Source organism: Schistocerca serialis, chromosome 4 (genome assembly GCF_023864345.2).
Source record: "Schistocerca serialis cubense isolate TAMUIC-IGC-003099 chromosome 4, iqSchSeri2.2, whole genome shotgun sequence".
Classification (NCBI taxonomy): domain Eukaryota; kingdom Metazoa; phylum Arthropoda; class Insecta; order Orthoptera; family Acrididae; genus Schistocerca; species Schistocerca serialis.
This window is the reverse complement of record NC_064641.1, coordinates 245207969-245230936: the sequence shown is the minus strand read 5'-3', so window position 1 is coordinate 245230936 and position 22968 is coordinate 245207969. Positions and strand designations below refer to the sequence as shown.

General features: G+C 44.4%; 1 protein-coding gene across 8 annotated transcripts in view; it reads right to left on the bottom strand.

Moving 5' to 3' along the window:
* LOC126473643 (transmembrane GTPase Marf) overlaps positions 1-22968 on the bottom strand; it is a 180187-nt gene that overhangs the window by 143968 nt on the left and 13251 nt on the right. The gene's annotated exons all lie outside the window — the stretch shown is intronic.

Sequence of the window (22968 nt, the reverse complement as noted above, 5' to 3'; positions counted from 1 at the left end):
TAGATCACCTCAGTAAGGGTTTGAACCCATCAACCTCCAAGCACATTACTGAGTTAAGGATATACAGGGTGAGGCAGCTAAGTCATAACACCCTTTGTATCTCCCCAACCGTAATAGATACAAAGATGCCATTTGGACAGTGAATTGGAGGGACAGGGGCTACTTGAATACATCACATTTCATGTTTGTGCTATTTTTTATTACAGAGATATGAGGCCATCTTTGGTTTTTAAAATGGAACCATATGGGCTTAAAAATACCGCTTCAAATATGTGTATATCATAATATTTAGGCAAATAGTTTTTGAGACACATATATGTTCCCGTATCGTATTCGTTCTTCGAAGCGACATTGTCCAATGCGACCTTTACTGCTGACCACTGAGGAACTTAAAAGGGAAGGCGTTGTTTTCCTGCTTTCGATAACGCCGCGAGGTGACGTACGAGGTAGATGGAGAGAAGGATATAAATGTGCTACAGAGGTAATGAGACATCGCATTTCCGTCACAGTTTCTTGAAGCAGACATGTACACCAACGAAAAAAAGCTAGATATGCTTCTAGAGTATGGTGAATGCAAAAGAAATGCTATTAGAGCAATAAAGCAATATGGAGAGCTGTATCCTGATTGTGAGCATCCTATGCGCCAGCTTCTTGCTCATATTTGGAAGAAACTACTTGAATCGGGATCACGGAAAGCCATACAGAGGACAAGGCAGAAAACTGAAACTGGCGAGGTACATGAAGAGGGCGTTCTAGCATTGGCGCATAACAACCCTACTGTTTTGTCGCAACATATCACCTCAGAATGTGGTACAAGTCAGAGAAGTGTTCTAACCATATTGCACAGGCATAGATTTCACCCATTTCACCTCTCATTATATCTAGCAATCTCCGGTGTGGATTTCTATCAGCGCCAGCAATTTTGCCAAACTGGCCTGCAGCGCCTGCAAAATGATCCAACGTTTTTTTCAACAGGTGCTTTTTACTGATGAAGCGACCACCAACCACAGTAATGTGAATTTGCATAATATGCGTTACTTGTCAGTACAGAACCCTCATTGGCTTTGACAGGTACAGTATCAGCAACTGTGGAGTGTTAACGTGTGGTGCAGCATTGTCGGAAATGTCATTGTGGGGCCATATGTCATTTGGGGTATACTAAATGGGAATAACTATGCACAGTTCCTGCGAAACGTTCTGCCCATTTTGCTGGAAGGGGTACCACTAACTACACATCAGTGCATGTGGTTCCAACATGACGGCTATCCTGCTCACTCTTCCCATGTGGCTACAGAGCTGTTAAATTAAAAGTTCCTGGATTGTTGGATAGGACAACATGCTGAAGTGAAGTGGCCAGCCCGGTCTCCTGATTTGACCCCTCTTGATTTTTTCCATGGGAAGCAATCAAACAAAGTGTATGCTCAAATACCAACTAAGCCAGATGATATGAAGCAACGTATCATCGAAGCATGTGCTGATATCTCACGTAACACCCTCACAGCCATTCACAAATCATTCGAACGGCGACTACAAATATGCGCTGCAGCAGAGGGGAAGCATTTTGAGCACATGCTTCAGTAAAGTTTTGTATCATGTACAGTATGTATTTTGCATCTTTGTGTGTGTGTGTGTGTGTGTGTGTGTGTGTGTGTGTGTGTGTGTGTGTGTGTGCACTTCGTATTGTGATCAATACGAAATATTTTGAACTAAAAAACAATTATGACCAATACGGGACTCCTCATTTACATTTGTATTTCTGTTACTTAAAATGTATTAACATTTTGTAGTATTTTAAACTGTATTTTGGTATCACAGCTGTCAAATAACTGAATAATATTTGCACAAAATATCGCAGTATGTATTAATATGGTTGAGTAAATGGGCGTGTTTGTGTAAGGACGGACTCGCAACGTTTATCATGGACTCTACGGAACAGGAAAGGTCACATTGGACAAACACGATACGAGAACATATCTGTGTCTCAAAAACTGTTCACCTAAATATTATGATATACACATATTTGAAACAGTCTTTTTAAGCCCATCATGTTACGCTGAAATTTAACATAGCGTTCCATTTAAAAAACCAAAGATGGCCTCATATCTCTGTAATAAAAAATAGCACAAACATGAAATGTAATGTATTCAAGTAGCCCCTGTCCCTGCAATTCACTGTCCAAACAGCATGTTCGTTTCTATTACAGTTGGGGAGATACAAGGGGTGTTATGACTTAGCACCCTGTATATGAAGCCAGTATGAAATTAAGAAGTGCCAAGAACAGATCACCACTAATTTTAAAAGGCTCTAAAATAACTGTGGATGAACACAATTGTAAGAACAAACAACTAAAATTCTCTGGAAGAGGCATGTTGCTGGCTAACTGCTACATAAAAACAAATGGGCGAGTCACTCTACCACACATTTAAATTTCCTTCCAAAATCCTTTTTTTTTAAAACCTGCCACATTTATCTCCTTTTCACATGAGAGACGGCTAGTTCTCATTCAGATTTAGAGTTACCATTTTACAAAACCAAATGCAATCTGTAAAAGTTTACTAAGAACCAAACCATATAGCAGCTGACTCGCTCATAGGCAAAACAAGAAGACTGTCACAAAATAAGCTTTTGCCCAACAAGGCCTTTGTCAAAAGCAGAAGACAGATGAAATCATGCAAACGCAACTCACACACATGACTGTGATCTCTGGCAGCTGAAGCCACTACTGTTACATTCCATCCTGGATTTTCCATTGTTTGAAAGTGTACAACAACGTACACCAGAAGTAGCACAAACTTGAGTGTTTCCTCTGTGGGGTAAAAGTCCAAGCACCAGAGGTGTATATCACACAAGGAAATAGGTGATAATGACTTTATCCAAAGTGACCCAACGAAATCACACTACACAAGGGTTGGTGGTCTTGCTGACCACAATTCTCTGGCACTGCCAACCTCTCTTCAAATTCTGCTGCCTGAGAAAGGAGTTCTGAAAGTTCTGCACGACATGTAAGCTGCCGGGGGTATTTTTTGAATTGCTTGGATTATGGAGAGGGAACCATAAGAAACAAAGCAATCCTGAAACTTGGAAGATTATAACTTTGTGCTGGACTGGGATTTTAAACCAGAACATTGCCTTTTGTTGGCTGCTCTTACCAGCTGAGTTATCCAGGCATGACGCACGACACATAACCCAACCTTACAGCTTCATTCTACTGGTATGAGTACGTCTCTCCTACCATCAAAATTTCAAAGACATTCTCCTGCACACCTTGCTTGACCAGAACTCCTGGAAGAGAGGATATTGCAGAGAAATGACTTAGTCACAGCCTAGGGGTTGTTTCCAAAATTAATGTTTCACTCCGTTGAAGCAGTGAGAGAGGGTAACAAGTCATGCCTTAATAGCTCACAATTAAGAGTACCGCCTAAAAAAAGCAATCTGCTCACACTTTTAATCTGTCAGATAGTTTCAAACCAGCACACACTCCAATGCAGGGTGAAAAATTAATTCAAGAAAGAAGTCACCCAGTCAAATCTTCAGCACATTCCAGTTCTGACAAACCTCTCTGCTACATACAAACAACTCAAATAGGACATAAATTTTGTAGACTCACGAGAGCTAAACAAGAAGTTTAGGAAGATCATTTGGCTAACACCATCAGTATATACAGTATTAAAATAATCACTCTTTTCTGAAATGTATAAAGTAACACGGGGTGCCTCAGGAGGAATGGTCAATATTCAGGGATTTGACAACAGTGATATTCAGAATGAGATTTTCATTCTGCAGCGGAGTGTGCACTGATATGAAACTTCCTGGCAGATTAAAACTGTGTGCCGGACCGAGACTCAACTCGGAACCTTTGCCTTTCGCGGGCAAGTGCTCTATCAACTGAGCTACACAAGCATTACTCACGACCCCTCCTCACAGCTTTACTTCTGCCAGTACCTCGTCTCCTACCTTCCAAACTTTACAGAAGCTCTCCTGCGAACCCTGCAGCATTAGCACTCCTGAAAGAAAGGATATTGCGGAGACATGGCTTAGCCACAGCCTGGGGGATGTTTCCAGAATGAGATTTTCACTCTCCAGCGGAGTGTGCGCTGATATGAAACTTCCTGGCAGATTAAAACTGTGTGCCAGACCGAGACTCGAACTTGGGACCTTTGCCTTTCGTGGGCAAGTGCTCTACCAACTGAGCTACCCAGGCACGACTCACGACCCGTCCTCACAGCTTTACTTTTGCCAGTACCTTGTCTCCTACCTTCCAAACTTCATATCAGCGCACACTCTGCTGCAGAGTGAAAATCTCATTCTGGAAACATCCCCCAGGCTGTGGCTAAGCCATGTCTCCGCAATATCCTTTCTTTCAGGAGTGCTAGTTCTGAAGGGTTCGCAGGAGAGATTCTGTAAAGTTTGGAAGGTAGGAGACGAGGTTCTGGCAAAAGTAAAGCTGTGAGTACAGGTTGTGAGTCGTGCTTGGGTAGCTCAGTTGGTAGAGCACTTGCCCGCGAAAGGCAAAGGTCCCGAGTTCGAGTCTCGGTCCGGCACACAGCTTTAATCTGCCAGGAAGTTTCATAACAATGGTCTTTCAAAACAAATATGTCTAATAAACATGGGCTCTTATTTCTTAGAAGCTATGAGCACTTGCTCAGTAGAAGAGGTGCGTTTCACAGTACCACAGCAAAGGTGAACAAATGCTTACAGCTCATTAAGATACACTTTTTAGAGCTAACGTTTACTAGACTTTTCTGCTTCAAATGATCAATCCCGTCATACCCCTCAATACTGATTATTCCTCCTGGGACACCCTGCATAAAGAGTAGATTTGAACAGCATCATCCACTTCATTTCAACACAGTTCCCTGTGTGATTTCCAAAGAATTTCAAAATCGGGAAACAAGCATAACAAAAAATCAATATTTGGAAGAGATAAATGGTATGGTATGCAGGCGTCTGAGGAATGTTGCACATATAGTATGCTTATTGCCTCATGAAGATTTTCCACCAGGTAAGTCATGACATAGCACCCTCATATTTGTCAGATGAGAATAGCACAGAACATGAGGGTACTTTCATGAAAAAGGAAACCAAAATACAAAATTTTGAAATTGTAATAGATTTTGTCTTATTGTAAACCTATTCAAAAGACAGAATGTACGATTATAATTTCTAAACTGCACAACACTTCACACCAAAAAGATGTACATATTAAGTTTGAACAAAGATGATCTACTCAACATGTACAAAATTCATGATATTATATTGCGATACAAAATTTATTACTTTACTTTTCATTGTTCCCAAAAAAATAATTAAGGCATCAAACAATTTTAAAATATTTGCAAACACTTTTTACATTTAAGATACAAAAGAATAAATTATGCCAAGAAACTCATATACTGTGATATCCATAACAAATTAGATGAAAAATTTTATATTTAATGGAATTATTTTACTCTTTGAATTAGCTATGATAGATAAAATTCCCTTGAGAAAATATTTTACAGCATATCACAGTCGCCAGAAATGCTGTAACACTTGATTTTTCTCTCATGTTTGAGATGATTGAAATAGCAGTAGCTAAAAAGTAATCATGTCAATGGTCATAGTGAAATTGCAAAGGATGTGGTGATAAGTTTCTATGAATAAGATGATGTAACACATCAGACCCCTACAAAAGAAGTGTAAGAATTATTTAAAATGTAACATTTTTTGTTTTACATTCAGACAGTACTGCTTGAAATTCAATGTATGGTCAAGAGTGACCCAGGACATTTGGGCTGGAAACTCTGTTCCAGTTGTGCTCCTCTCCAAGCCATTCGAAGTTTCGTAAGGGCCTGTCTGTTCCTCGGATGGAGTGTGCACACTTTTGTTTTGTTGGGATTTCATTTTAACTGGTTGTTATGGTGGTATTTATCTAACATCTTTGAGGCAGCATGGTACCATCAATCTTCTACTGTCCAGCACAAACGAGAGTATTAAAAGTTTTACAAGTAAAAGCAGACAGTTGCAAAGTCTGTGATACGTCCGCAAGTTTCTGACCAAGCTCTCTTCAGCCATCGTCAAGTGATGTGAGTGGCAGTGGGCTGCCGGAACACCCTTATATACAATAGCTGCCGATTGTGATGTCACTGGTGCTCACTGCATTGCCATATAAGGGGCCTATGTTGACTGTGTTCAACGTGCCCGCTTTAGTTTCATGTTGGCCACATCCCACATGATGTTGAGTTGCAGGTTGCCGTCTCTAATAGGGGTGTTATTTTTGATGGTTTCTTCAGTTAAAGAGTCTCAAAAGTCGTTAGCGCAAGCCACGACAGAAGTTTCATCACATCTGATGCAGTAATCATTTTTAAAGCATGCTCAGCTCAAGCGGGTTTCTCAGGGGGTGAGGGTTACGCCTGAAGTGTGGAAATGTGGAAATTTAAAGTAAAGTAGTATGAAGAATTCGTCAACTCGTTGCCTCCTTGCTCTTATGAACACATCAGTGGTATTAATGAAATAATGATGAGACAGCTAGAGTGGCACTAGAAGATTCTATAGATGTTGATTCCAGTTGTTGGAGAATAAATTATGAAAGTCTGTTCTCCACCATTTTATGAAAAAAAAAAAAAAAAAAAAAAAAAAAAAAAATGATCTCTGGTTCTCCAGAGGGATCTCAGTGAGAACTTCACTACCACTCATCAGGATGAGGTTCAGAGCATACACTGGAGTAATGAACAAATCACTATAGCCTAACACAAACTCTGACCCCACTGCAAAAATCATATTAACAAACTACTGACATCCATAAATAAACTATCTTTTACAGTGTACACTACATTAATAATTACAACAACTGTGAATACAGACAGTGTTGGAAAAGCTCAAAACTGAAATTAGCTGCATAGTTAGTTGCTGATAATTATGTTGGATTGTGATCGGTAGGTATTGTGGCGTGTGCTTTGCCTGCACTGGTAAGGTTAAGTTTTCAATATTAGTTATATGGGCAAGTTATGATTTTTTGGTACTACACACTTCATGAACCATGGACCTTGCCGTTGGTGGGGAGGCTTGCGTGCCTCACCGATACAGATAGCCGTACCGTAGGTGCAACCACAACGGAGGGGTATCTGTTGAGAGCCAGACAAACATTTGGTTCCTGAAGAGGGGCAGCAGCCTTTCCAGTAGTTGCAAGGGCAACAGTCTGGATGATTGACTGATTTGGCCTTGTAACAATAACCAAAACGGCCTTGCTGTGCTGGTACTGCGAACGGCTGAAAGCAAGGGGAAACTACGGCCGTAATTTTTCCCGAGGGCATGCAGCTTTACTGTATGATTAAATGATGATGTAGTCCTCTTGGGTAAAATATTCCGGAGGTAAAATAGTCCCCCATTCGGATCTCCGGGCGGGGACTACTCAAGAGGATGTCGTTATCAGGAGAAAGAAAACTGGCGTTCTACGGATCGGAGCGTGGAATGTCAAATCCCTTAATCGGGCAGGTAGGTTAGAAAATTTAAAAAGGGAAATGGATAGGTTAAAGTTAGATATAGTGAGAAATAGTGAAGTTCGGTGGCAGGAGGAACAAGACTTCTGGTCAGATGACTACAGGGTTATAAACACAAAGTCAAATAGAGGTAACGCAGGAGTAGGTTTAATAATGAATAGGAAAATAGGAATGCGGGTAAGCTACTACAAACAGCATAGTGAACGCATTATTGTGGCCAAGATAGATACGAAGCCCACACCTACTACAGTAGTACAAGTTTATATGCCAACTAGCTCTGCAGATGACGAAGAAATTGAAGAAATGTATGATGAAATAACAGAAATTATTCAGATAGTGAAGGGAGACGAAAATTTAATAGTCATGGGTGACTGGAATTCGAGTGTAGGAAAAGGGAGAGAAGGAAACATAGTAGGTGAATATGGATTGGGGCTAAGAAATGAAAGAGGAAGCCGCCTGGTAGAATTTTGCACAGAGCACAACTTAATCATAGCTAACACTTGGTTTAAGAATCATGATAGAAAGTTGTATACATGGAAGAACCCTGGAGATACTAAAAGGTATCAGATAGATTATATAATGGTAATACAGAGATTTAGGAACCAGGTTTTAAATTGTAAGACATTTCCAGGGGCAGATGTGGACTCTGACCACAATGTATTGGTTATGACCTGTAGATTAAAACTGAAGAAACTACAAAAGGGTGGGAATTTAATGAGATGGGACCTGGATAAACTGAAAGAACCAGAGGTTGTACAGAGTTTCAGGGAGAGCATAAGGGAACAATTGACAGGAACGGGGGAAAGAAATACAATAGAAGAAGAATGGGTAGCTTTGAGGGATGAAATAGTGAAGGCAGCAGAGGATCAAGTAGGTAAAAAGACGAGGGCTAGTAGAAATCCTTGCCCGTAACAGAAGAAATATTGAATTTAATTGATGAAAGGAGAAAATATAAAAATGCAGTAAATGAAGCAGGCAAAAAGGAATACAAACGTCTCAAAAACGAGATCGACAGGAAGTGCAAAATGGCTAAGCAGGGATGGCTAGAGGACAAATGTAAGGATGTAGAGGCTTATCTCACTAGGGGTAAGATAGATACTGCCTACAGGAAAATTAAAGAGACCTTTGGAGATAAGAGAACCACTTGTATGAACATCAAGAGTTCAGATGGAAACCCAGTTCTAAGCAAAGAAGGGAAAGCAGAAAGGTGGAAGGAGTATATAGAGCGTCTATACAAGGGCGATGTACTTCAGGACAATATTATGGAAATGAAAGAGGATGTAGATGAAGATGAAATGGGAGATACGATACTGCGTGAAGAGTTTGACAGAGCACTGGAAGACCTGAGTTGAAACAAGGCCCCGGGAGTAGACAACATTCCATTAGAACTACTGACAGTCTTGGGAGAGCCAGTCCTGACAAAACTCTACCATCTGGTGAGCAAGATGTATGAAACAGGCGAAATACCCTCAGACTTCAAGAAGAATATAATAATACCAATCCCAAAGAAAGCACGTGTTGACAGATGTGAAAATTACCGAACAATCAGTTTAATAAACCATAGCTGCAAAATACTAACACGAATTCTTTACAGACGAATGGAAAAACTGGTAGAAGCCGACCTCGGGGAAGGTCAGTTTGGATTCCGTAGATATACTGGAACACGTGAGGCAATACTGACCTTACGACTTATCTTAGAAGAAAGATTAAGGAAAGGCAAACCTACATTTCTAGCATTTGTAGACTTAGAGAAAGCTTTTGACAATGTTGATTGGAATACTCTCTTTCAAATTCTAAAGGTGGCAGGGGTAAAATACAGGAAGCGAAAGGCTATTTACAATTTGTACAGAAACCAGATGGCACTTATAAGAGTCGAGGGGCATGAAAGAGAAGCAGTGGTTGGGAAGGGAGTAAGACAGGGGTGTAGCCTCTCCCCGGTGTTATTCAATCTGTATATTGAGCAAGCACTGAAGGAAACAAAAGAAAAATTCGGAGTAGGTATTAAAATCCATGGAGAAGAAATAAAAACTTTGAGGTTCGCCGATGACATTGTAATTCTGTCAGAGACAGCAAAGGACTTGGAAGAGCAGTTGAACGGAATGGACAGTGTCTTGAAGGGAGGATATAAGATGAACATCAACAAAAGCAAAGCGAGTATAATGGAATGTAGTCGAATTAAGTCGGGTGATGTTGAGGGTATTAGATTAGGAAATGAGACACTTAAAATAGTAAAGGAGTTTTGCTATTTGGGGAGCAAAATAACTGATGATGGTCGAAGTAGAGAGGATATAAAATGTAGACTGGCAATGGCAAGGAAAGCGTTTCTGAAGAAGAGAAATTTGTTAACTTCGAGTATAGATTTAAGTGTCAGGAAGTCATTTCTGAAAGTATTTGTATGGAGTGTAGCCATGTATGGAAGTGAAACATGGACGGTAAATAGTTTGGACAAGAAGAGAATAGAAGCTTTCGAAATGTGGTGCTACAGAAGAATGCTGAAGATTAGATGGGTAGATCACATAACTAATGAGGAAGTATTGAATAGGATTGGGGAGAAGAGAAGCTTGTGGCACAACTTGACCAGTAGAAGGGATCGGTTGGTAGGACATGTTCTGAGGCATCAAGGGATCACCAATTTAGTATTGGAGGGCAGTGTGGAGGGTAAAAATCGTAGGGGGAGACCAAGAGATGAATACACTAAGCAGATTCAGAAGGATGTAGGTTGCAGTAGGTACTGGGAGATGAAGAAGCTTGCACAGGATAGAGTAGCATGGAGAGCTGCATCAAACCAGTCTCAGGACTGAAGACCACAACAACAACAACAACAACAACACACTTCATTTTAGCTATATAGGTAGATTGAGGTGTTAAGATACTGGAATTGTCAAGCTGTGTGTGGTTTTGTGGTATTGTGGATTTCATTTGGGCTATAGGCTGTGTGTTAAGTGAAATTTCTGATACCGGTTTTTTCAGGTTTTTTAATTGTAGTTTTGTCAATCAATGAGGATTTTGTCTGCTTGATTTTTGTCTTTGTATTTGTTCTGGTATGTCTTCATTATTAGTACTGTCATATATTTGTTTGTCCCCACACAAAACCACTCAATTTATGCAGTTATCCCATTAGTTTCATAGTATTTCTGCAATTAAATATTTTTCATTTTTTTGTATCTGTTCGCATGTGTAATAAGTAACATCATTGTAGCCATAATGTACAAGTTTGAAATAGGGGTATCATCTATCCTGATGATGTCTTAGGTCACAGCTCACAGGTGGTATTGAATCTTCAGTTCTGTCTGACTCTGATCACAATTTATTGGTTATGAACTGAAGATTAAAACCAAAGAAACTGTAAAAACATAGAAAATTAACTTGGCGAAACCTAGATAAATTGAAAGAACTAGAGACCGTCAAAGAGTTTCTAGGGGAGCATTAGGCAACTGTAGACTGTGACAGAGGAAATGAATCCAATAGAAGATAAATGTTTAGTGTTAATTGATGAAATAGTGAAGGCAGTGTATGATCAAATGCCAAAACAAGAAGACATAGCTTAAGTTCTTGAATAATACACAAGGTATTAAATTTAACTGATTAAAGGAGAGAATATAAATATGCAGGAGATGAAGCAGCAAAAAGAATATAGTTGTCTAAAAATCACACTGATATAGCTGCAGAAGTATCAATCTCATTTTTAGACATCTGCAGGAGTATGTTTGCATGAATATTGTAAAGATAGATGTCCATTAGATCCAGAGGGCCAACGACATTTGTTTGCTGGGCAATGCTGCGTTCCTTGACTTCAGGACATGTTTGACAGTTCTGTACAGTCATTCAGAGAACAAAAAACAAGATTACCAGATTTGTGACTGGATTCAGGACTTCCTTACAGATAGAGATCAACATGTCACTAATAATGGAAGAAAATCAACAGATGTATTGGTCCAGAGCATTCCAAGGAAATGCCATTGCCATTTACAATACAAACAATCTTGATGAAACTATGGTAAACTCCAACAAGTTGTTCTGTAATGATTCAACTGGCTGTAAGATAATATCAACGATAGAGAACTTGAGTGAACTGCACGAATACCTGCAGAGAACGAATGACTGGTACTGGGCCCTGGCGATTGATCCTGAATGTAAATAAATGCAACACTGTGCATAAATAGGCAAAGAAACACATTATTAAATGATTAAAGAATTGGTGACATCACTGAAAATAGCAACTACTGTAAATTACCTAGGAGTAGCCACCAAGAGTGAATTAAAATGGAATGACCACATAAAACCAACAGTAGGAAAAGCAGATGTCAGGCTTATGAAACACTTGTTCATCCAGTTCTGGAGTATTACTCACCAGTCTGGGAACCTTACCAGGCTGAATTACTGGATGACTTAGACAGGATTCAACAAAGAGTGGCCTGTTTTGTGTCAGGGATCATTTAGTGATGATGATAAGGACAACACAACACCCAGTCCCTGAGATGAGAAAATCCCCGAGCCAGCCGGGAATCGAACCTGGGCCATTAGGTATGACATTCTGTCGTGCTGACCACTCAGCTACCAGGGGCGGACAATCCAAGACATTAGAGTTAATATTAAGGTTTGCCAACAATCATTCTTTACATGTGCTATTTGTGAATAGAACAGGGAAGGAGGGAAAAGAAAATGGTACTAGGCATACCCTCTGCCACACACAGTAAGATGGTTTGCTGGATACAGATGTAAATGTCACACACAGAAAAATTAAAAGAGACTTTTGGAGAAAAGAGAAGTGCCATATACATATCAAGAGTACAGATAGTAAGCCAGTACTACACAGAGAAGGCTGAAAAGTGGATGGAATATTAGAGGGGCTATGCAAAGAAACATCTAAAGAAAATGCTATGGAGAGGGACATGGAAGTAGATGAAGATGAGATGGAAGATATGATACAGTGAGAAGAATTTGAAAGAATGCCGAAAGACATAAGTTGAAACAAGGACCTGGTGTAAACAAGACTCCTCCAGAATTACTGAGAATCCTTTGAAGAAATCACCATGAGAGAACTACTCCACCTGATATGCAAGATACACAAGACTGAAAATATACACTTACAAGGGGAGGCCGCCAATTGTGAAATTCAGATTCGATTCATACTGCGCATAATAAAAGCTCATGGCCAGAGGTGTAATGTGGCAAAGCACCAAGATGCACTTATCAGCCGTTGTCGAGAAAATCGACAGTTTAAAGAAACCGTTGCGGTGAAATACTCTCTACGATTAATGGTTTTCTACAGCATCGTGGCGCAGCGGTAAGCGCTCGGGTTCGTAATCCAAAGGTCGCCGGATCGAATCTCACGCCATGCAATTTTTTTTATTATTAGTTTTTTGTAATTCATATATACACTCCTGGAAATTGAAATAAGAACACCGTGAATTCATTGTCCCAGGAAGGGGAAACTTTATTGACATATTCCTGGGGTCAGATACATCACATGATCACACTGACAGAACCACAGGCACATGGACACAGGCAACAGAGCATGCACAATGTCGGCACTAGTACAGTGTATATCCACCTTTCGCAGCAATGCAGGCTGCCATCTCCCATGGAGACGATCGTAGAGATGCTGGATGTAGTCCTGTGGAACGGCTTGCCATGCCATTTCCACCTGGCGCCTCAGTTGGACCAGCGTTCGTGCTGGACGTGCAGACCGCGTGAGACGACGCTTCATCCAGTCCCAAACATTCTCAATGGGGGACAGATCTGGAGATCTTGCTGGCCAGGGTAGTTGACTTACACCTTCTAGAGCACGTTGGGTGGCACGGGATACATGCGGACGTGCATTGTCCTGTTGGAACAGCAAGTTCCCTTGCCGGTCTAGGAATGGTAGAACGATGGGTTCGATGACGGTTTGGATGTACCGTGCACTATTCAGTGTCCCCTCGACGATCACCAGTGGTGTACGGCCAGTGTAGGAGATCGCTCCCCACACCATGATGCCGGGTGTTGGCCCTGTGTGCCTCGGTCGTATGCAGTCCTGATTGTGGCGCTCACCTGCACGGCGCCAAACACGCATACGACCATCATTGGCACCAAGGCAGAAGCGACTCTCATCGCTGAAGACGACATGTCTCCATTCGTCCCTCCACTCACGCCTGTCGCGACTCCACTGGAGGCGGGCTGCACGATGTTGGGGCGTGAGCGGAAGACGGCCTAACGATGTGCGGGACCGTAGCCCAGCTTCATGGAGACGGTTGCGAATGGTCCTCGCCGATACCCCAGGAGCAACAGTGTCCCTAATTTGCCGGGAAGTGGCGGTGCGGTCCCCTACGGCACTGCGTAGGATCCTACGGTCTTGGCGTGCATCCGTGCGTCGCTGCGGTCCGGTCCCAGGTCGACGGGCACGTGCACCTTCCGCCGACCACTGGCGACAACATCGATGTACTGTGGAGACCTCACGCCCCACGTGTTGAGCAATTCGGCGGTACGTCCATCCGGCCTCCCGCATGCCCACTATACGCCCTCGCTCAAAGTCTGTCAACTGCACATACGGTTCACGTCCACGCTGTCGCGGCATGCTACCAGTGTTAAAGACTGCGATGGAGCTCCGTATGCCACGGCAAACTGGCTGACACTGACGGCGGCGGTGCACAAATGCTGCGCAGCTAGCGCCATTCGATGGCCAACACCGCGGTTCCTGGTGTGTCCGCTGTGCCGTGCGTGTGATCATTGCTTGTACAGCCCTCTCGCAGTGTCCGGAGCAAGTATGGTGGGTCTGACACACCGGTGTCAATGTGTTCTTTTTTCCATTTCCAGGAGTGTATATTAATGAATTGCTTATGCATGTTGGTGAAGGTGGATCGCTCTCCAATTGTTCCGCCTCCATTTTTCCGTTTTTGTTTAACAGGGTGTACCAAAGCTCTCCCGTCTGCACTGATTTTCGACGATGTTATAAGTTGCGCTAGGGACCGCATCTACCTTCTTTCGAAGTTAGCAGGCAACTACGCTGTTATGCGGCGGCTCGTTTCGGCCCATTCAACATCTGTCCTCCAAGTGTAACGAGCGAGTAACGGAGTTTATATTTCATACCTGCCACAGCAAATTTGTGTTCGTGTGGTCTCTATTCTAATACGAACGTTTGACTTACGCTATACGTATTCGTTTCGGAATATCGTTTCTACGTCTTTCATTAACCAAACGTGGTTAACATTATGAAGACAATTAATAACATTTGTGAAATATACATATATATATACACACACACACACACACACACACACACACACACACACACACACACACACACACACACACACACACATTTGAATAAAAAAAAAAAAAAAAAAAAAAAAATGTTGCATGGTGCGAGATTCGATCCGGCGACCTTCGGATTACGAACCCGAGCGCTTACCGCTACGCCACGACGCTGTAGAAAATTATTAATCGTTGGTTGGTTGGTTGTTTGAGGTGTAAGGGACCAAACAGCGAGGTCATCAGTCCCTTGTTTCAAATATACTCCATTCTGCTAACGAGACATCTCAGAAAAGTCAGAACAATAAAACGGAAAAAGGGAAAAACGTAAAAGGGCAGTCACGTTGTCATTGGTAAAAACAAATGAGGGAAGTTGGCAAGAGAAACGAACCCAACACTATGCTGAAACAGCATAGGCAAGACCACCTGTGACTTAAAAGGTACAACTGCTATAATGCAGAAAGTACGTATGGGAATAGAAAGACTAACCAAGCCTTAAAAAGAAGGGGTAAAAACAGAGTAAAAGGGGAAGAAAAGAGGATTCCAGTCAGGGAGGTGAATCGGGAATCTCTGAACACTGCCTACAGTGGGAGAAACCCAAACACTCACCGCCCTGCCCCAACACCAGAGAGAGATTAAAAACTTTAAAACTGAGAATAAAAACCACTCTCCCGGAGGAAACCGAGAACCAGAGAGACCATCCGCGAATCGTCAGCCAACATCAAAGGTAAAGTGTGGGGGAGTCTGTACTTAACACGCAGAGCTAAAAGAAGGGGGCATTCAACCAAAATGTGGGCCACTGACTGGAAGGCTCCACAACCACAAAGCGGGGGTGGCTCATCACGCAAAAGAAAACCATGGGTCAGCCTGGTATGGCCAATGCGGAGACGACACAGTGTAGTCGAGTCCTTTCGGGAGAGGCGAAAGGAAGAACGCCATGGGCCTGGTGTCACCTTAATTGCACGAAGTTTATTAGACAGTGGAGTAGCCTCCCAAGAATTGGCCCATGACTGTGCGAAGTGGGATTTGATGTGAAGCCGTAAATCCGCTGCAGGAGGGGTTACGGAAAACGGGGGGTAAGTAACTGCTCCCCCAGCCAAACGATCAGCGAGCTCATTACCCGGGATACCCACATGGCCAGGGACCCAAAGGAAGTCAATAGAACAAGCAGCACGGTGAATATCAGCGAGATGGTCATGGATGGCAGAGACCAATGGATGGCGCGAAAAACACTGGTCAATAGCAAGAAGGCCACTCATCGAGTCCGTACATAACAGAACGCGATAGTGTTGTGATTGTTTAATAAAGGTAAGGGCCCGGGAAATTGCCATCAATACCGCAGTAAACACCCCACATGTAGGTGGCAGCAGATGATTTTCCGTTCCAACAGAGGACGTGAAGGCATACCCAGCATGATCAGCAGATTTAGAGCCATCAGTGTAAAAAACAACAGCATCCCGAAACTCCCATAAAATTTGGCGGAAAAAGGTACGGAACACCACCGGGGGGATGGAATCTTTCGGTCCGCGGCGGAGATCCATCCGAAGTCGAGGCCGAGGAACTAACCAAGGAGGGGTGGAGGGGAGGGAGCGAGGAAGACAGGACAAAGAAGGAAGCTGAAAATGACGGTAAAGAGACGCAAGGCGCAGTCCAACCGGTAAACCCGCCCGAGGGCGGGAGTCAGGTGGGCGACGTCCATGGTCTGGGAACAGGATAGAATAGGAAGGGTGAGTGGGAGAAGAACGGATAGTGAGGGCATAAGACACCAGAAGCTGGGACCGCCGAACAGAAAGGGGGGGGGGGGGGGATCCCAGCTTCAACCAGGAGACTATCAACAGGGCTAGTAGGGAAGGCACCGGTGGCCAAACGGATACCATGATGGTGGACTGGATCCAGCATGTGCAGTGTGGAAGGAGCAGCTGAACCATAAACTTGACAACCATAGTCCAAACGAGACAGAACGAGAGCACGATTAAGACGGAGGAGGAGGGAACGGTCCGCACCCCAAGAGGAGTGGGCAAGGAAGCGAAGGACATTGAGTTTACGGAAACATCCTACCTTCAGGAGTCTGATATGGGGCAGCCAAGCGAGCTTGTTGTCGAAAAGAAGACCCAGGAAACGAAACTGTGGGACCACAGGCAATCGTTGTGCGTCAAGATAGAGCTCTGGATCAGGGTGGACCGTAGTACGGCGACAGAAGTGGACCACCCGCGATTTTAAAGGAGAGAATTGAAACCCGTGTGAGTGGGTCCATGCAGAGGCACGCCGTATAGCCACCTGGAGCTGCCGTTCTGCAGATGCCATCGAGAAGGAACTAACCCAAATGCAGAAATCATCCACATACAGGGCAGGAGCGACCAAGGGACCGACAGAGGCCACAAGTCCATCGATAGCAATGAGGAAAAGAAGGACACTCAAGACAGAACCCTGTGGGATGCCCGTCTCCTGGGTCCGTGGAGAATTAAAAGCAGTACCAACTCGAACTCTGAATGACCGATGGAGCAGGAACTGGCGGATAAAAATCGGGAGTGGGCCCCGAAGACCCCACTGATGAAGGGTTAGTAAGATGTGATGGCGCCAGGCCGTGTCATAGGCCTTGCGAAGGTCAAAAAACACTGCAACCAAATGGCGGCGCTGGGAAAAAGCCTGCCGAACTGCGGATTCCAAGCGAAGTAAATGATCGATTGGAGATCGTCCCTCTCGAAAGCCACACTGGTAAGGGGACAATAGATCCCGAGATTCGAGGACCCAAGTGAGCCGACGGGCTACCATCCGTTCAAGTAACTTACAAACAACATTGGTCAAACTAATTGGACGATAGCTGTCAACAGATAGGGGGTTCTTACCAGGCTTAAGGACAGGAACCACAATGCTATCCCTCCACTGAGAAGGGAAGTCACCCTGGAGCCAGATACGGTTAAACACCCGAAGAAGATGTTGCCGTTGTGGAGCACTGAGATGTTGAAGCAGTTGGTTATGAATGCAATCTGGGCCAGGGGCCGTATCATGAGAAGAAGATAGAGCAGAAAGAAATTCCCATTCAGTAAAAGGTTCGTTGTAAGATTCTGGCTCACAAGTGGTGAAACATAAGGTGAGAGCTTCAGCCTGCTGTTTTTGATGAAGGAAAGCAGCTGGATAGGAGGCTGACGCTGATGCCACTGCAAAATGGGTTGCAAGATGTTCTGCGAGAACTAATGGGTCCGTACAAATGCCATCTGGGAGGTGAAGGCCTGGGAGGGTGGACTGCCGATGGCAACCTTGGAGAGAGCGAAGTGTAGCCCATACCCGTGACAGAGGGACAGTGGAACCAAGGGAAGAAACGAATCGTTCCCAACATATCCGCTTGCTCTGTTTGATTAAATAACGGGCTTTAGCGCAAAGGCGTTTAAAGGTAGTAAGGCTGGCTACGGATGGGTGCCTCTTGAAGTGTTGCAAAGCTCGACGGCGATCACGGATGGCAATGGCAATGGCCGTACTCCACCACGGGACTTGCCGGCGACGAAATGGTCCAGATGAGCGCGGGACAGCAACGTTAGCAGCGCGAACAATCGCGTCAGACACGTCACGTAGGACGTCATCAATACAACCCGACAAAGAGGGAGAAAACTCGACCTGTGCAGTGTATAGAGGCCAATCGGCGCGGTGGAAAGACCAACGAGGTAATCTGTCCATCGGGGAGCGGGAAGGGAGCGTGATAATCAACGGGAAATGGTCACTATCACAAAGGTCGTCGTGTGGCGACCAGTTTAATGAAGGGAGGAGAGAGGGAGAAGAAAGAGAAAGATCAATGGCAGAAAAGGTACCATGACCAGCACTGAAATGAGTAGGGGAGCCATCATTAAGAAGGCACAGGTCGTGGTCTGCAATACATTGGTCTATAAGAAGACCTCGTCGAGATGGAAGAGCACTGCCCCACAAAGGATGATGAGCATTAAAATCCCCAAGGAGGAGGAAGGGAGGAGGAAGTTGCTGAAGAAGGGTGGTTAAGGCAGCAGGTGTAAGTGTCCTGTCAGGAGGGAGATAAAGATTGCAAACTGTGACTGCAGGGTCTAAGTGGATCCTAACAGCAACCGCTTCCAATGTAGTTTGGAGAGGAATCCACGTGCTAGCAATGTCTATATGGACCAACGTACAAACGCCACCAGAAGCCCGCAAGGGTCCGACCCGATTTCGACAGAAAACACGGAACCCACGGAGGGTCGGTGACTGAGCATCAGTAAAATGAGATTCCTGGAGAACCACATAAGCTGCAGAGTAGGACGAAAGAAGGGATTTCAATTCCGGAAGGTGACGATAGTAGCCATTACAATTCCATTGGAGAACCACAGAATGATGGGTTAAATGAGGGCGGAACATGCTAAAACCAGTCATACCGCAGGGTCCCCACCCGTCACCGACAACGAGGGGGCGACATCCATGAACGACACGTCAGAATCTGGTTTTGAAGTCGGGGAAGGGACCTCCGGTGACACCAGAGGCTCTTTGTCCCGGGACTTATGTTTCTTCTTCTTTTCAGGCTGAGGACGAGGAGGGCTGTGTGGCATAAAGGAGCCAGCTGCAGCAATATCAGGAACAGAAAGAGACCGGGTGACCTGCGGGCCCACAGCCCGCGGCTCTCGCGGTCGCCGCGCGGCAGCAGACCTTTGACCTGGAAGGTGCGGGGAAGGGGCATCTCTGGAGAGGCGCCCTTGACCGGCAGACGCCGAAGGAGTGGGACACTTCTCCGGCTGGGGAGGGGGAGCAGCGCCCAGAGGAGAAGGTGTGGGAGCCGCAGGGGAGGGGGGGAGGAGAGGGGTCCGGGATGGGGGTAAGGAAGGGGGAGGAAGGGGTGAAGATATAACCAAGGCGTAACTAGATGTCATGGACACAGGGTGCAGTTGTGCATATTTCTTACGGGCCTCTGTGTAGCTTAAACGATCGAGAGACTTATACTCCTGTATCTTTTTTTCTTTCTTATATACTGGGCAATCTGGTGAACGTGGAGAATGACTACCATGACAATTTACACATACAGGAGGGGGAACACAGGGACTCCCCTCATGGAGTGGACATCCACAGTCACCACAGAGAGGGTCCTGAGAACAGCGAGAAGACATGTGGCCAAAACGCAAGCACTTAAAACACCTCATAGGAGGTGGGATGTACGGCTTCACATCACAACGATATACCATAATCTTAACTTTCTCAGGAAGGGTATCCCCTTCAAAGGCCAGGATAAAGGCACCAGTATCAATACGATTATCTTTAGGACCCCTCTGAACACGCCGAACAAAGTGAACACCCCGCCGTCCGAGATTGTCCCGAAGTTCCTCATCAGTTTGAAGGATGAGGTCCCTGTGAAAAATCACACCTTGTACCATATTTAGAGACTGGTGAGGGGTAATGGACACAGGAATTGTGCCAAGATGGGTACAGGCACAAAGGGCCGCAGATTGGGCAGCTGAAGCGGTTTTTATCAGCAACGAACCCGACCGCATCTTGCTCAGGGAGTCCACTTCGCCGAACTTGTCTTCAATGTGTTCCACAAAGAATAAAGGCTTGACACTGGTGAAAGTATCCCCATCAGTCCTGGTGCAAACTAGATAACGGGGGAAAGGTTTTGCCCCTAGACGACGGGCCTGACCCTCTTCCCAGGGGGTAGCCATGGAAGGGAAGGCAGAAGGGGCAAGAGAAGCAGCACTTGAGGAATCAGTACCACGCAGAGAGACGGCCGCAGAAGAACGGCCAGAGTTTTGGACCCGTATGCGTTTCATCTGCATAGCGTCCGCCCTGATACCACCCACTCCGATCAGGGGCTCTCCTCACGGGCGCCACCCAGCCACAGCAAGGGCCGTCTGGCACGGCGGCCATTGCCGGGAGTTCCGATGCTCCAGGATGACGAGTAACCACTCCAAGGCATGCATGAGGAGGTCACAGCTCAGGTATCAGAAGTGTGATCCCTGTGTGTTCAGGGGGCTCAACCAAAAGGGTACATAGCGACCCCACCACACGGGCTGGCTACCGTGCTGGCTATGCACCCTAGCATCAAACGACGTGAAAGAAAAGGTGGAATGTACTAGGAGGGCGCACGTCGGAGACACTAGGTAAGGTGCTCTTCCCCAAATGGCTCACACTACGGAGGAGAAATTTTGTAATGGAGGTCAAACCCCAGAGGGGGACCAAGGAATGCCAAAAGGAGGAGACGATTACGCAACAAAGCCGGAGTGTAAAACCAACAGAACCAAGAGGATAGCGGGGCCAACATAAACAAGGACACCAATAGAGGGAGAGGAGAGGGCGAGGGGAAAGGAGCTTGGAGGGGAAAGGAGGGGAAGGGAAAGGAAATGCAGCCCGGGAGAGAAAGAAGGCTGCAATGGCTCGGGGCCCCGTGCTCGCCACGCACGTATCCACAAAAGAGTTGTGGACCCCCTGGGGGGATTATTAATCGTAGAGAGTATTTCACCGCAACGGTTTCTTTTAACTCGATTTTCTCGACAATGGCTGAGAAGTGCATCTTGGTGCTTTGCCACATTACACCTCTGGCCATGGGCTTTTATTATGCGCAGTATGAATCGAATCTGAGTTTCACAATTGGCGGCCTCCCCTTGTTAGACTTCAAGAGGAATGGAATAATTCAATATCCAAAGAAGACTAATGCCGACAGACGCAAATATTACATACTTAACTATCAGTTTAATAAACCATGAAAGCAAATCACTAACACAAATTAATGACAGGAGACTGGAATACTGGTAGAAGCCGACCTCAGATTTGGACTTTGTAGAAATGAAGGAGGCAGTACTTACCCTGCGACTTACCTTATAATATAAACTGGGAAAAGGCAAACAAAGATATATAGCTTCTGTAGATTTCTACAGAAGAGAAATTTGTTAGCACTGAACATAAATTTATAAGTTAGCAAGTCATTTCTAAAGATATTTGTCTGCAGTACAGCCTAGAACGAAAGTGGAATGTTAATGATAAAAGAAAAGAATAGATACTTCTGAAATGTGGTGCCACAGAAAAATTCTTAAGATTAAGTGGGTAGGTCAGAAATCTAATGAGAAAGCACTGTCTGAATTGGGGAGAAAAGAAAATTATGGAATGATTAAAAGTAGTCAGTTGACACAACAAATCTTGCAGTGGCATAAAGGAATGGGCAATCTGGTATTGGGGGGGGGGGGGGGGAGGGGGGGGGGAGGGGAGGGGGAGGTGTATTGGGGATGAAGGGTAGAAACTAACTGTTGACTGTTGGGAGCAAGGCTTAGGCCTAGTCAAGTAGGTTCAAATGTAGGTCATGGTAGTTAGACAGAGATATATAGGCTTGCACAGGATGGACTGGCTAGGAGAACAGCATCAAATCAGTCTTTGGACTGCTGACAATGACAGTGCTGCCACTGCCAACAGCTGCACATCATCCAAAACTGTAATTAAAATTTGGAATCATGGAAGTTTCTAAAAATTTAGCAGCGACAGCAGTAGATTACCACCTAGGGAAACGCCACGAAGTTTTGTTGCTATCTGGAAGATTATCCTCATGTATCAGTACAGTTATATGTTACAGCACAGAGGGCCATTCTATGTCAAAACACGCAATAATTCAAGGATTTGTAAACCTGTATCTCAGATTTTCACAAAACTTTGCACATTTACTTATACTTATAATGTAGAAATCTCTGCAAAATCTTTTTGGTCTCAGTGATATTCTGATAACTGGGCTCTGCAAGAATGTCAATGCAAAATGGTACTTACCTACATAAGTGCCCTTAACTCTGGTGTTTATGAAGCTCTTGATTTGGAATTTTTTCTGAAGTAAGACATAGTTAACAGATATCCAGTTACTAAAGCAGTAAAGTTACAAAGAAAATTTAAAAAAAATATTAAAGCATGTCAATTTTTGATTTTACAAAAACTGCGAGGATGTGAAAAAATGCTTATATCACATTTCTCCAACCTGCTGGGAACCTGATTTTGGTCTTAAATAATCCCCTAGATTGTAAGCTTTCTAAAAAAAATAAAAATTTTAATGGGTTGGTTGGTTGGTTTGGGGAAGGAGACCAGACAGCGTGGTCATCGGTCTCATCGGATTATGGAAGGATTGGGAAGGAAGTCGGCCGTGCCCTTTCAGAGGAACCATCCCGGCATTTGCCTGGAGTGATTTAGGGAAATCACGGAAAACCCAAATCAGGATGGCCGGACGCGGGATTGAACCGTCGTCCTCCCGAATGCGAGTCCAGTGTCTAAAAATTTTAATGGGTCTTCTGCCAATTGACACACACAT